Raw genomic sequence first — 12,190 nt, 5'->3', positions numbered from 1 at the left:
TTAAAACAGTTGAAAGGCAAATTCTGTTTGTCAATGGGAATCTTATTGTAAAAACATTATACATTGCCCCTTAAAAGATTTAGTAATCTTATGTAATCGACTGACTTGTAAAGCAAGTTTATTTTTATTCCTGGTATTAACAATGTGCCGATCACTATTTTTTGCAAATAATCGTATATTTTTTTTTACATATATTAAGTTTTCAAAGATATATTGTGATGCCAAAGTTAAAATATTAATTTCTTTAAATGTATTTCTAAGTGACATTAAATGTCAAATATTATGATAATGCGACAAGGTTCTAAAGTGGGTACATGATATTGCTCATGACTGTACATAAGAAGAGAACGTTCATTTTACACAATGGAAACCCGTCAACGAGTATTAATTTTAAAGGACAATTTAAATAAAATTGCTGTCAATAAATTGTGACTGTAATTTAAAATTTACCTTGTACTAGTGTTTTCGCGTGGTTTTCTTTTTGTAGATCCAGGGTGATTGATCTGAAAAAAAAAAAGGATTTGGTAATGCATTCATCTCTGAGTTAAGCATATTGTAATATAGTTTTTCGTGCAGTAGATAACTTCTTACACCAGGGCATAGAATAAGGAATAATACTACGTATAGAACGATAACTCTTCGCTCCCCACCAGCGTCTTAGCTAGGTTTACCTCACCCCTCGAACATAGTTTACACTTAAATCGTATGGTGTCAGACGTCACACACACAGATGCGCGTGTACGATAATGTCAATGTGTAGTGTCTGTGTAAAACGAGGTTGTTTGCATGAAGTGTCCGGGGTGTGACCAGGGTTGCTAAGCTTGGTAATCCACTTCACAACCTAAGTAGAAGAATAAGAATAGATAACTTTATCTTGATTGACGCTTATCCTTCAATTGGTAAACTGACTGAAACTGAGTATGAAAAAAAAAACAACACATCCACATCCGTGATATACTTGCAGTGCTAATACATTTGCGTAAGAAAGTCATTGATGTGTCTCCAGGAATGTTCCCAAAGTGGAAATAATCCCGTCGTAAAAAATTACGATGACGACGTTTTTTTGCTTATATTGATGACGTCATCATCATCAGCCCATTACCGTCCCCACTGCTGGGGCATGGGCCTTCCCTATGGATGGATAGGGAGATCGGGCCTTAAACCATCACGCGGGCCCAGTGCGGATTGATGGTTATTAACGACTGCTAATGCAGCCGGGACCAACGGCTTAACGTGCCTTCCGAAGCACGGAGGAGCTCGAGATGAAAACTCTTTTTGTGGTCACCCATCCTATGACCGGCCTTTGCGAAAGTTGCTTAACTTCAACAATCGCTGACCGAGCGCGTTTACCGCTGCGCCACCGAGCTCCTCATATTCATATATTGATGACGTATTTCCAAACAAACTCCAAAGAAAACTTTCGTTTTGACGCAACGTAAAAAGTATCTCATTTGACTAGGTTGTCATCTTTGTTTCAAAGTACCTATGTAAGGTAAAATAAAATAAATAAGTACGGTACTTGAAAACAAACTCCGCATATCTTAGGTACCTACAACTCGCCCAATTATAATTAATGTCTTCAGGACGCCAGAACATGGTTCTTTCCATTTCAGCGAAAACATCTTTGTAATTAAATGAGTTCAAAAGTAACTTTTTGAGTTAATTACAATGTTGCTGAATTACTAAAGAAAACGTTGAATTGGTAAGTGGTTGAAAACTTGAAACATTTGTCGTTTAAAAGTGTCTGTTTTAACTTAAGATCGGGTTAAGGTGCGTCAAGATTCGTCATTTGTACGCGCCCTCATTTTCAGTTTTATATAGAATTATAATAATTATCACAGAACTGAGAAGGTCGAGTTTTGTTCTGTAAATATGTGAAATTGGATGCCTACCGATGATTTAAATTAACAGTGGAACGACTTGAGTACTGTTTTTTTTATTGGTTGTGTCTAGGTCGAGTTTGTCTGGGGACGACTTGACTACTGACTCGATAATGCAGCGAGGTTCCATTAACTAGCACGACACGAAAATATAACGCGGATTTTAAACAATTGTCGCAGCGATTTCTGGCTGCATAGATAAATGTCGCAAGTCAAAGTAAATCTATAATGAGTGACGTCAAAAAAGAATGTTTATTGGTCAAAGCCTATGACGTCGGGTAATTCATGGCGCGGTGCAGGAGAACATAGTTACACTAAGGCCTAAAGTAAATGTACCGTTTAGATTAAAATAAGTATACTGACATAAAATATATTTAACACGTGCTAATACAACAAAAATGAAATAAAGGGAAACAAACTTTTTTGCCCCTGAGAAATACCAACAGAGAGGTGACAAAAAGCTCACTTTTTTGACCCGTACTAAATTACAACATCAAGCTGATCACCTGTTTGAATTTACAACGGATTTTCAACGCACGTACACACTTCACCCGATATCGAGATCGTGAGGACGATAAAAAAGTGAGATCGGTGACATTGGTTGCACATCTATTAGTTTTTACGAGGGAAAGAGAGGGGTGATACAAAAAGTGTGCGTTCCAAGGAGATTGGCGTCGTGATGGAAATAATTGACTATCGTATGTAGCCACGATTCTTTTTAAAATCTAATTCGAAAAGGTTTGTGGCTTGTTACAGTAAGTGTTTTATTTATCCAGGGATAAGGGAAAGAATGTATCATGTTCATATCATATTGCATATAATTATCATTCAGGGCATGTCTTAACAAATCACATATTTAGTAGAAATAAGAAACATGTTAAAATTGAGAACATCAACATTTTTCTTTATTTTGACGTGGCATAATGTAGATTTGTTTCGGATGACAAATAATTAATATTGATCGAAGGCTTTTTCGTCCATATAAATAGTATAACGTAAAGTATAATAGAAATCATTTTGTATAGTATAATAGCAGAACGTAATAACATTCTTAGTAATAAAACAGTTTGTTCCGTATGATGAAAAGCAATAATTTTCGCCGGCGTCGAAACTTTGGATACATAATTGAAAAGGAGCCCTAAGAGAGGTTGGTATAAGTGTAGAAATCTAATTAACAACATTAAAATAACTAACAAGTGAGCCTAAGTCGCCTAAATAAATACATATCTTAAAAGTAGGTACGTATGTCGAACAAATAATGATATTTGCTTCGATTCTGACATACTTTTCTTGCTTCTTCCACATTCCCGAATCGATTCATACACGCATGCCGATTCAAAGTATATCGTAATAGGGTCGTTCTTCTTTTTTATCGACAATAAAAAGACATTTTCTCGATTTATCGGATTTAACATCTTTAAAATTATAACGGCAATAAATATTTTAAAACATCATATAAAGATGTGTCTGTAGAGGACTATTTAGTGGTTCTCTTTATCTTGGTAACATACTTTTCTTTGCAGGCGCATTCCAAAAAATATTGTGACAGAGTGGCCCTTTTCATCGGAGACAGCATTTCAATTTACCACTCTGTCACATAATTTTGTGAGAAACGATCAAGCTACGTTAATAACTAATTGAGGAACCGATTAGTATTTTGCTTGTATTTTGAGTATAATAAGATCGACGCTCCCTACGTACACTACGCTAACTGAAAAATCGTCACTTTACAGGAGAGCCAGAAAACCGTAAAACAGTCATTACTTTTTTCGTAATCGAGCTACAACCATAAAACTCATACAGTGTATACTTTTAATAATTTCCTGATGAATAGTTAAGTTATATTTTACTAAAATTTATTATTTTTGGATTTTTTGTAGATAGAATATTTTAAGGGACAATAAATTGCGTGTATACCATTCTAACTACCACATAGCATACTATACGTGGATGGTTTTTGTGGCCCTTTTTTACGTAAACTATTCTATCTACCACAAAGAATAGTATTCTTTGAATAATTTTACTATTTTATTAACCAAACTATTCAATGTGACACGTAGACTGATATACATAGGACTGAACAACTCATTTATTTTTACATGATGTGATTAATTAATTGTGACGAAATTGTGAGTTTCTGTGTATTTTTTACTTTTTACTACTAAATATAAATTAGAATGAAATAATTACTCAGATATCTAATATTTTCTGTAAATAGAATGGTATACATTGTAAAAATAAAAATAAGGCTTAAGATGCTAACAATTCTATTTGTATAAAAACGCAGTTGGTGAAGGGGAAATTTTATAAATTAAAACAATTTTAATAATCACGAAGCTTTTGTTATATTTTTTATTCTTAGAAACAGAAGTAACATTGAAAAAAGATACCAACAGTCTTTTTACGAAAGTTATTCTTAAGTATAGAGTATTTTTTTTGACATCACATAAATCTTACCCATCATAACGTTTAAAATAGAGTAAGTAGAAAACATAAACATTATCAAAAATAACATGAAATTACAGGTGTTTAATTTTTTATTTACTTATTTAAGTATAAAGTACTTGAGACAAGAAAAATGTTTACAAATACTTGTCAATTTTTACTTTAAATTTTAATTTGCAATATTAATGTAACATAATTTGTACTTCTCTCTCTTCTTTTGTTAGGTATTTTATAATCAAATCTAACATAATATATTATAGTTATAGGTTGTTAGGATAAACAAAAAAACGTAAAAAACGTTTTTTTTCTATTTAACTTATATATGAATTTTGATAAAGTAAAAATAAGTGGTGTGAGTAGATGAGGGGCTCTTAAATTGATGATGATTAATACTAAATATACAATTTATCAATAAAATAATTAAAAAATCTTAGTCCATAAATAACCCGCCCCTGACCGTTCCCGGTGCAAAGGTACCCATAACGCTCGCCGCATTACCGCGCTGAATAGCAATGGCGAACCTTTGCTCCAAGAACGAACCGGAGCGGGAGTCACCCATTTTTTCCCTGAGCCTGCGCCCTAACTCTGAAATGAGGATTCTGGTGTCTGCTCCCCAGCAGCCAAAGGTCTCCACAGCAACGGGCACAAAATCGTACAGTGGCGCCAGTGCTGCGTATTTTTCTCTTTTCTTCTCAGCGGCGTCCTCAGCTGCTGCTGAAGGAGAGTGGACGGTGCGACTAAGGTGACTGGAAGCGACAGTATTGACGCAGGTAGCATCCCAAACTAGGCACATGCCATTTTTCCAAGGCACCAAAGTCAGCCCATCCGGCCTTTCCCGTCGGACCTACATAGGTCCGGAGGCTCAAGCACGCAGGGAACACTCGCTGATACTAAGGCTTTCCGCGCAATATCATTGAGTGCATGGTGACGTGAAAACCTCCCCGCGCAACGTCGACAACTCAGTGCGTGATGGCCATCAACCTCCACCATGGAACCGCAGGTGCATATATATGTGGGGTTCACACACCTTGCAACCCTGGCGGAAAGCGACCGCCACACGCAACGAATCATCGTCTAATAAAGTGCCTAAGTGAAGGGAGGGTAATGCGTGCAACCATGCCCCAGATTCAGGTTGTGAAACCGCCCGGAGTCTAGCCAAATATGCCCCACTAGCATGTGCCAGGAGCTGACGCTCGATCCGCTTTGCCCCAACATCATCCCACGCACGCTGAATAGGGCAGATAACAGGGGCCGATACACCCGGATTCAGGCCCCAAACTGTCAAGGCATCGGACACATAAGGCAAAATTTCCCCGCCGCCATTAGAATAAAGGATAGTAGCGACAAGGTCCGCAACCCCATGCGCCGACGCCAAAAAAGCCGGCAAACCCACATCCCGTGCACACCGCACTCCTAAACCGCCATAACGAATCGGAAGAGCCTCCTGCACCCATTGATCTCATCAAAGGATACGTTGAGGACGGACTCAACCGCCGTTTTTAGGACTGCATCAAACGAAGATACCTCTACTGGACACTTTAACGTGGGGGAGGTCCTTATTTAAAAACTACAATTTTACCAAGAAATAAATAACATTTTGTTAACGACTACAAATTAAGAAAGTCATGAAACCCTAAAAATGTATCCGTCTCAAATAAATGCATTATCTCTCGAAAACTACCCTACGTATTTTGTTAGTGCATGTTATTTATCACTTGTTCCGTTACATACACCGTGTTTTGTATGAAGTGCATTGAAACAGATTTGTTTATAGTACTTACTGAACTGTTTCTACTATGGGACAAATATATACATTTAATTTACTTTACGTAGCAAATATTGTTCAGTACCACGGTCTAAATAGCTAGCTAGCGTTTTTTTGTCCTTCGTTTCAAAGTAACGAATTGTTCAATGCGGTAACCTGAGTATGCAATGAGTCTAATTGAAATACACTTCCTGTATACTAATCCTACTAACCTGGTGTGTACTAATCTATTTGTCACTTAGAATAACTTATGTGGCTCTATAAATATGAACCTATAAGGCACAGAATTCAATTTACTTACCAGAAATAATAATGCTCCTCGCTCGTCTGTGAAATCTCAAAAACGTAAACTATTCGCTCTACCAGATAGAATACTATTTTTTATACATTTACTACAAACATATTATAACACATACTATTCTATCTACCGGATCGAATAGTGTAGTTTGGCAATTAACTTAGACCCAAAAACGCATATTATTCTATCTACCAGGTAGAATAATGTACGTTGTTTTAGTAAAAAATATAACATTAAAAGCAGTTACAGATTACCTAAAGCTAAAATGAATTAAATTTATCTTAATTTGGTACTTACCATTACTTTTATCCTTGTGACGGTTTCTTAAAAAGCGATCTTGCTCTGTTTTCGAAACTTGAGACTTCTTTTTCGAGTCGTCCATAAAGCCTTCTTTTTCCCGCCATTTTTATTCCACGTAGACACTAATCATACGTAAAAACTGAATTTTACACTTTAGCCATAAAAACAACCAACACAAAATATTTTTCTCGTAAGCTAACCTGTAACGACGTGTTCCCGCCAAAAGTGTTCGAAGTGTCAAATGTCGTAGTGTGCGTGTGAGTGAAAGGGATGGCATACGCGGTACTCCATTCTAAGCGGCAATTTGAATACTCTTTAAATTCCTTGATGCACTTAGAATGCACTTAGAATTATTTACGGGCTATTTAAAATCTAAACTATAATGAATTACGAAAAAATAAAAATGCCAGGAGATGCGATTTAATGTGTACATTGTAATGCAGTTGCCAGTGCAGTTCGAATTTTCTTTCACTTTGACTAGTATACGTAGGGAACGTCGAGATAACTATATTTTTGGACAATCAAAACATGAAATAAAATTCTAAAACATAACTTATCAGAAGCAGAACGAAGGACAGATCATTGTCGATAAAAAAGAAGAACAACCCAATAAACCTTTTCTAAGGACTTCCCAGTTTCCTTAATGTACGTCCTTCTAGGTCTTCCTTCTAGGTCGGGGTAAAGACCCCTTCCCTTCCCCTTGCCTCCTTCTTATTGCTTTGTTATGTTATGAGTGTTAAAATTACCCAGTTGTCATTTCCTAAAAGTATGTAACTTACACCACCACTAGCTAACAGCAAAGTTTCTACCCCAAACATGCCTACAGATTTCCCAGTTTAACTGGTGGTCGGTTATACGGTAAAAACAAACCGCTTGAATGGGCCATAAATTTTCGGGAGGGGAGCTTTTTTGAACTTCAAAATCGAATTTACTGACGCAGTAAGAAAAGTGAGGAGATTTCATTTTGAGACCCCCAGCTTAAGGCGGAATTTTTGTAAAATATTCTGGCAGGTAATTAGGCGAATGCGCAAACAGTGGTTTTATTTATAGCCGGTCCTATGGTTGTTAATATTAATCATTTTAGCCTTACCTTTAGGGTCGTGACGAAACCCTACGCGTTTGAGTGTTTGAATTCAAATTATTTTCGAAGTCTTTTGAAATTGTACTTGTGATGGTGCATGTGTATTAAAAGTGCATGTGCAGATTGAAAGCGTAGATTTCAAAGCCATTTCATACAGAATTCTCAATGCAACTTTTTTCTTTTTAATGCCATACAGTTTTACGTTCTCAGACTTACCAAATGGTTTTAAAAAACAACATTCAAGCTAAGCGGGTGCATTCAACGATTGATGACGGGGAGTGACACGAAAGAGGTGTTTCAAGATTGAGATAAGTTGGCAACCCTCTAACTACCCTTCAGGGACACAGTCAAGATACCGTGAAGGTAAAGGGGGACCTTTTTGGAAAACTTTTGTTTTGTTTCAAAATTTACAACCGCTTCAGTATGCGCTGTTCTTAACTTGACTTCAAGAGTATGCTTTCATTTTATATTGTTACTTACCAGATGTTTACGCAAATAACAAGACTTCGTTTATGACGTATTGTCTGTGAGGTTATTGGTGAAATGTAGTTTATTTTCGAGAATAAGAGAATTTGTGTAGCTTCTACAAAATTTGCAAGCGTTGGTCTAAAAGAAAGCTCAGTGAGGTGCTTGGATCAGTTCATAATAGATGTATGTACCTCTGATATAGTTGTGAGCTTATGTTATTGTTTTTTTTTTATTTTATTTATTTAATAATTTATTGTACACAAGATAACCCAGAAACACAATATTACAACATGAGGAGAGACAAAAGGCACAACTTATTTCTTCCTGCAGGCTTGCGAGAGTGAAAGATTAACGAGGAGAGGGCAGATAGCGTTTACAATGTTATGTTATCTCTTTATGACAAAATTTGATATAAGTATAATAATGAAAGATAAATCAAAGAAAAATAAGGTGACAAAACATTGCTCACGGGGATCTTAAGCTTAAATATCAAACACTAGAAATTGGGATTGGTGAATACTGGAGATTCAAATACCTTTAAGGCAACATGAACTTTTGAAGAAGACTTAGCAAAAGCCGTATATTAGTACAGACCTAGGTCAAGATCGTAAAGCCAAGTTGCTAAGTAACGAAACCCTAATCGATCAGTCGCGGGTCCGAAATTCGCGTGACTTGTCTCAGGAGACAAAAGGCGATTGTATGCCTAACACCAACTTTGTAGCATAACAAAAACCTTCCATCAACATTCTCTGTCGCCCATTCAAGAAGTTTTTCCTGTGTGAAGTATAGCTGTCGTAAATCTTCTGTTTTTCTCGGAGTTACTGGGTCTCGGATTGGGGAAAGAGCGTGTTTGAATAAGCACCCTTGCACCTGGCACAGAGTAATGTGGAAGTAGAGATGGTGAATAAAGTGCAATTTCCTTGATCTTTAAACAGCAATATAAGTTAAGTTTGTGGAGCAGAAGAGAAGTTTATAGAGGCACATTTGTTTAAGAGGATATGTACAAAAAAGCAACAATCAAAAGATTGCAACTTAAATAAATGAGTTTGTAATGTTAATGAACTTCAAAATTAGAAACAAAAGGATAAAATTAACTAGATACCCATTCCCTGTGATTATAAGCTATAAAGACGTCGCATGTTCAGGAAAGTTACTTAACTATGAAAACTGTAAGGAAGTAAAAAAATAAGTAATTGCACCCAAGTTGGTCAATTCAAATTTGTGGCCAATGATCCACTCCCAGGGCTTGTTTGCAGTTTTTTTTTCCGAACTTTTAGGCTAAAACTTTTTCTTTCCCAATTTTCAGGCAGAGAACACAAAGAGCAGTCCAAAAATTCGGAAAGAAAAAGAACATCCCGATTTCTCTATCTGTGACTACCCTACAGTAATCAAGGACAGGCCGTTCGTTTTTCATTTGTCTTCAGCGCTCATCAATCGTATAGCCAGTTATTTGGAGAATTCCGATTTTTGCCTTTAAAAATCTGCCAAGTGCGATTCGGACATCCATTATCTGAGGGTTCTATAGAGTTTTGAGAAATATTCTTACTATAATTATTGACTTCAAAAAAGTTTTAGTTGAGTTAGTTTTATACAAAACGTAATTATTTACTTAAGTCATCATCACTAATTTAAGAGCCACGCTCATGTCGGAGTAGCATTCTACATTCTTGTCTATCAAAGACCAATTCCTTCACCTCCTTATAAGACACGACGTTCGCCTTCTCTATTTACTTAAGTACTTATTGTTATTTTCCACATTATTAATTTTTACTTTTTTAACAGTTTGTTACAATCATGAATTTACGTGCTGAAGATTTAAAATGACTGTGACTATTACTTAAGTTTAGTTTTATCTAATTTGGCAATAGAATCCTAAAAACGTTTTTGTTCAAAGCGTGTGCAATTACCGTGCCATTTGTCACAGCGTCGCCTATCCTGATTTTGATTTCTTCAGGGCTTACCATTGATTGATTAGTCGTTTGGGCTGATGCGATAACTGCTGCTAATGCTAACACTTTTTCCAGAATACTTTTCCCGTTTGATTTAGCAATTTACCAACGCCCATCATTCCTAAACAGACTCTATAATGAGCTTTTACTATGAGAGGCCAGCTCTTTAAAAATGTTATATTGATAAAATGGAGGCAAAAAATGATGATCACTTAATCTATTAGGTTGTAAAACCCTATGGTTAGGTTATAAACGTAATCACTCATCATAAGTCATAAACACGTAATAAACGAAAATACATAAAACTTGTAAAAGTTTGGTTGAAGCGAAATCATTAATCTGTCTGGCATGATAAGCGGAATAATATGAATTTTCACAATGTTTGTAACTCTGAAGTATGAACTCTTAAGTTGAAAGCAGATCAGAATTTTATTCACGTCGTACGCGCTACACACAGAACAAATAATGATCGAATTTTGTTTCGCTCTTTTTTTGAAAAAATCATAAGCCATCCAGTGAGATTACGCACCGATTTTTTCTGGTGACGTCATCAGAATAATTCAATTAACTAAACTAAAATGATTATAATTGAAAATGCAGACGACACGTACGATTCGAAAGAATCCTTGTCACTCTTTAACTTGTTTTCATCCTTTATAAAACAAATTTTCAAGAATCTTCTAGAATGTTATGACTGAGCTTCCAACAGTTTCGCTAATTGAAAATAAAGTTTGAAAGTTCGGATGTTTACAACTTGGAACGGTAAATGGCGAAGCGAACATCAGGAGAAATATGTAGCATTTAAGTTTACGGTGCAAAACGAAGAAGTAGCCAAGAAATTTACCTACTCGTAATATGTCACTGAAGAGAAGATGAATACAGGAATCAGGAAGCTTGCAGATACCTTCATTTTACTTCTCAAAATTTTAGCTTATTATTATGAACAAATTTGTAAATAAGAAGAGAACAGTTCAGATTTTACGAATATGAGTACTAAAAACAACAGCCAACAACATTTTTGAAACAGATCTTCAATCTTTAACAACAAAGAATAACAAGCAACAAACCAAATCTCAAAAGCAAATTCATGATGCAGTCCAAATAGAATAAAAGCGGATTTTAATCATGAATATCATAACAACGGGGCCGACGGACTTGCGAAACCAATGATAGCTAGTAAAAAGAAAGACAGGGAAGGTTAATTTGAATCTCGGCGTTTGTTAGCCAAAGAGTAATTGGATTTGGACGTCCCAGTTGACAGTTCATTTTGTTGTTCCTCCCTCTGACATGTTCCGTTAAGATTATGAAAGTTATTATTCCCAGAGAAGGTATTTCCACCCTTAATTTGGATAAGAGCCAATTACAGAAACAACTTTGTTCTTTTTAACGAAGTTAGATGCAACGCAATTTTAAAGGACAGATTTACGATGTAATTTTGGGCGGAGGGGACAAACATTTTAAGTTAAGATTCATCCAATTTACTCTTGATTCCAATTTAAGTTTTAAAGTCTGAAATTATTAAATTGCGCCCACAAAAAGTGGCCAATAATTACTTTGGCCAAGGAACCTGATGAAACAAATAGGGTAATTATTCACGACAAATTAAAGTGGGACCGTCGGGTAACTTGTCAGGGTAGCAAAAACGTTGGACAGGCGAACAACAGTAGTTTTTGCTTCTCCTGTTATTGTTGGGGCAAAAACGGTGGCATCAAAATGTATGACACTCAACCACTGTTCCTCCTCCTTTTTGTTCAAGTATAAAAACTTGGAGGGATTGTAATGCTCAGTATTAAGGGTCTTAAGTGATTTTCGTCGTATTTAGTTGGCGGAGTTTGCGAAAAGTTTTTCGTTGAGGACTTAATTGTTTCGCTATCTACCACTTCTTTTGATGGGGAAGTTTTATCTTGGAACATAGTATTGTTTAATGTTTGTAGCGACATATTTCCATTAAGAAACTTTGTGAAACAGCTTCCTAGTGCATGGTGCGTTTGTTTGATAAGTAAG

General features: G+C 35.9%; 1 long non-coding RNA gene across 1 annotated transcript in view; it reads right to left on the bottom strand.

Moving 5' to 3' along the window:
- Positions 1-445: 445 nt before the first annotated feature.
- LOC126375354 (uncharacterized) overlaps positions 446-12,190 on the bottom strand; it is a 122,406-nt gene continuing 110,661 nt past the window's right edge. The window contains exon 4 of the long non-coding RNA XR_007567559.1: positions 446-503. This is a non-coding gene — a long non-coding RNA (uncharacterized LOC126375354). The remainder of the gene's footprint in view (positions 504-12,190) is intronic.

This window comes from Pectinophora gossypiella, chromosome 18 (assembly GCF_024362695.1).
Source record: "Pectinophora gossypiella chromosome 18, ilPecGoss1.1, whole genome shotgun sequence".
NCBI lineage: Eukaryota > Metazoa > Arthropoda > Insecta > Lepidoptera > Gelechiidae > Pectinophora > Pectinophora gossypiella.
Note: the sequence above shows the minus strand (reverse complement) of the source record. Positions and strands in the feature narration are given on the sequence as shown.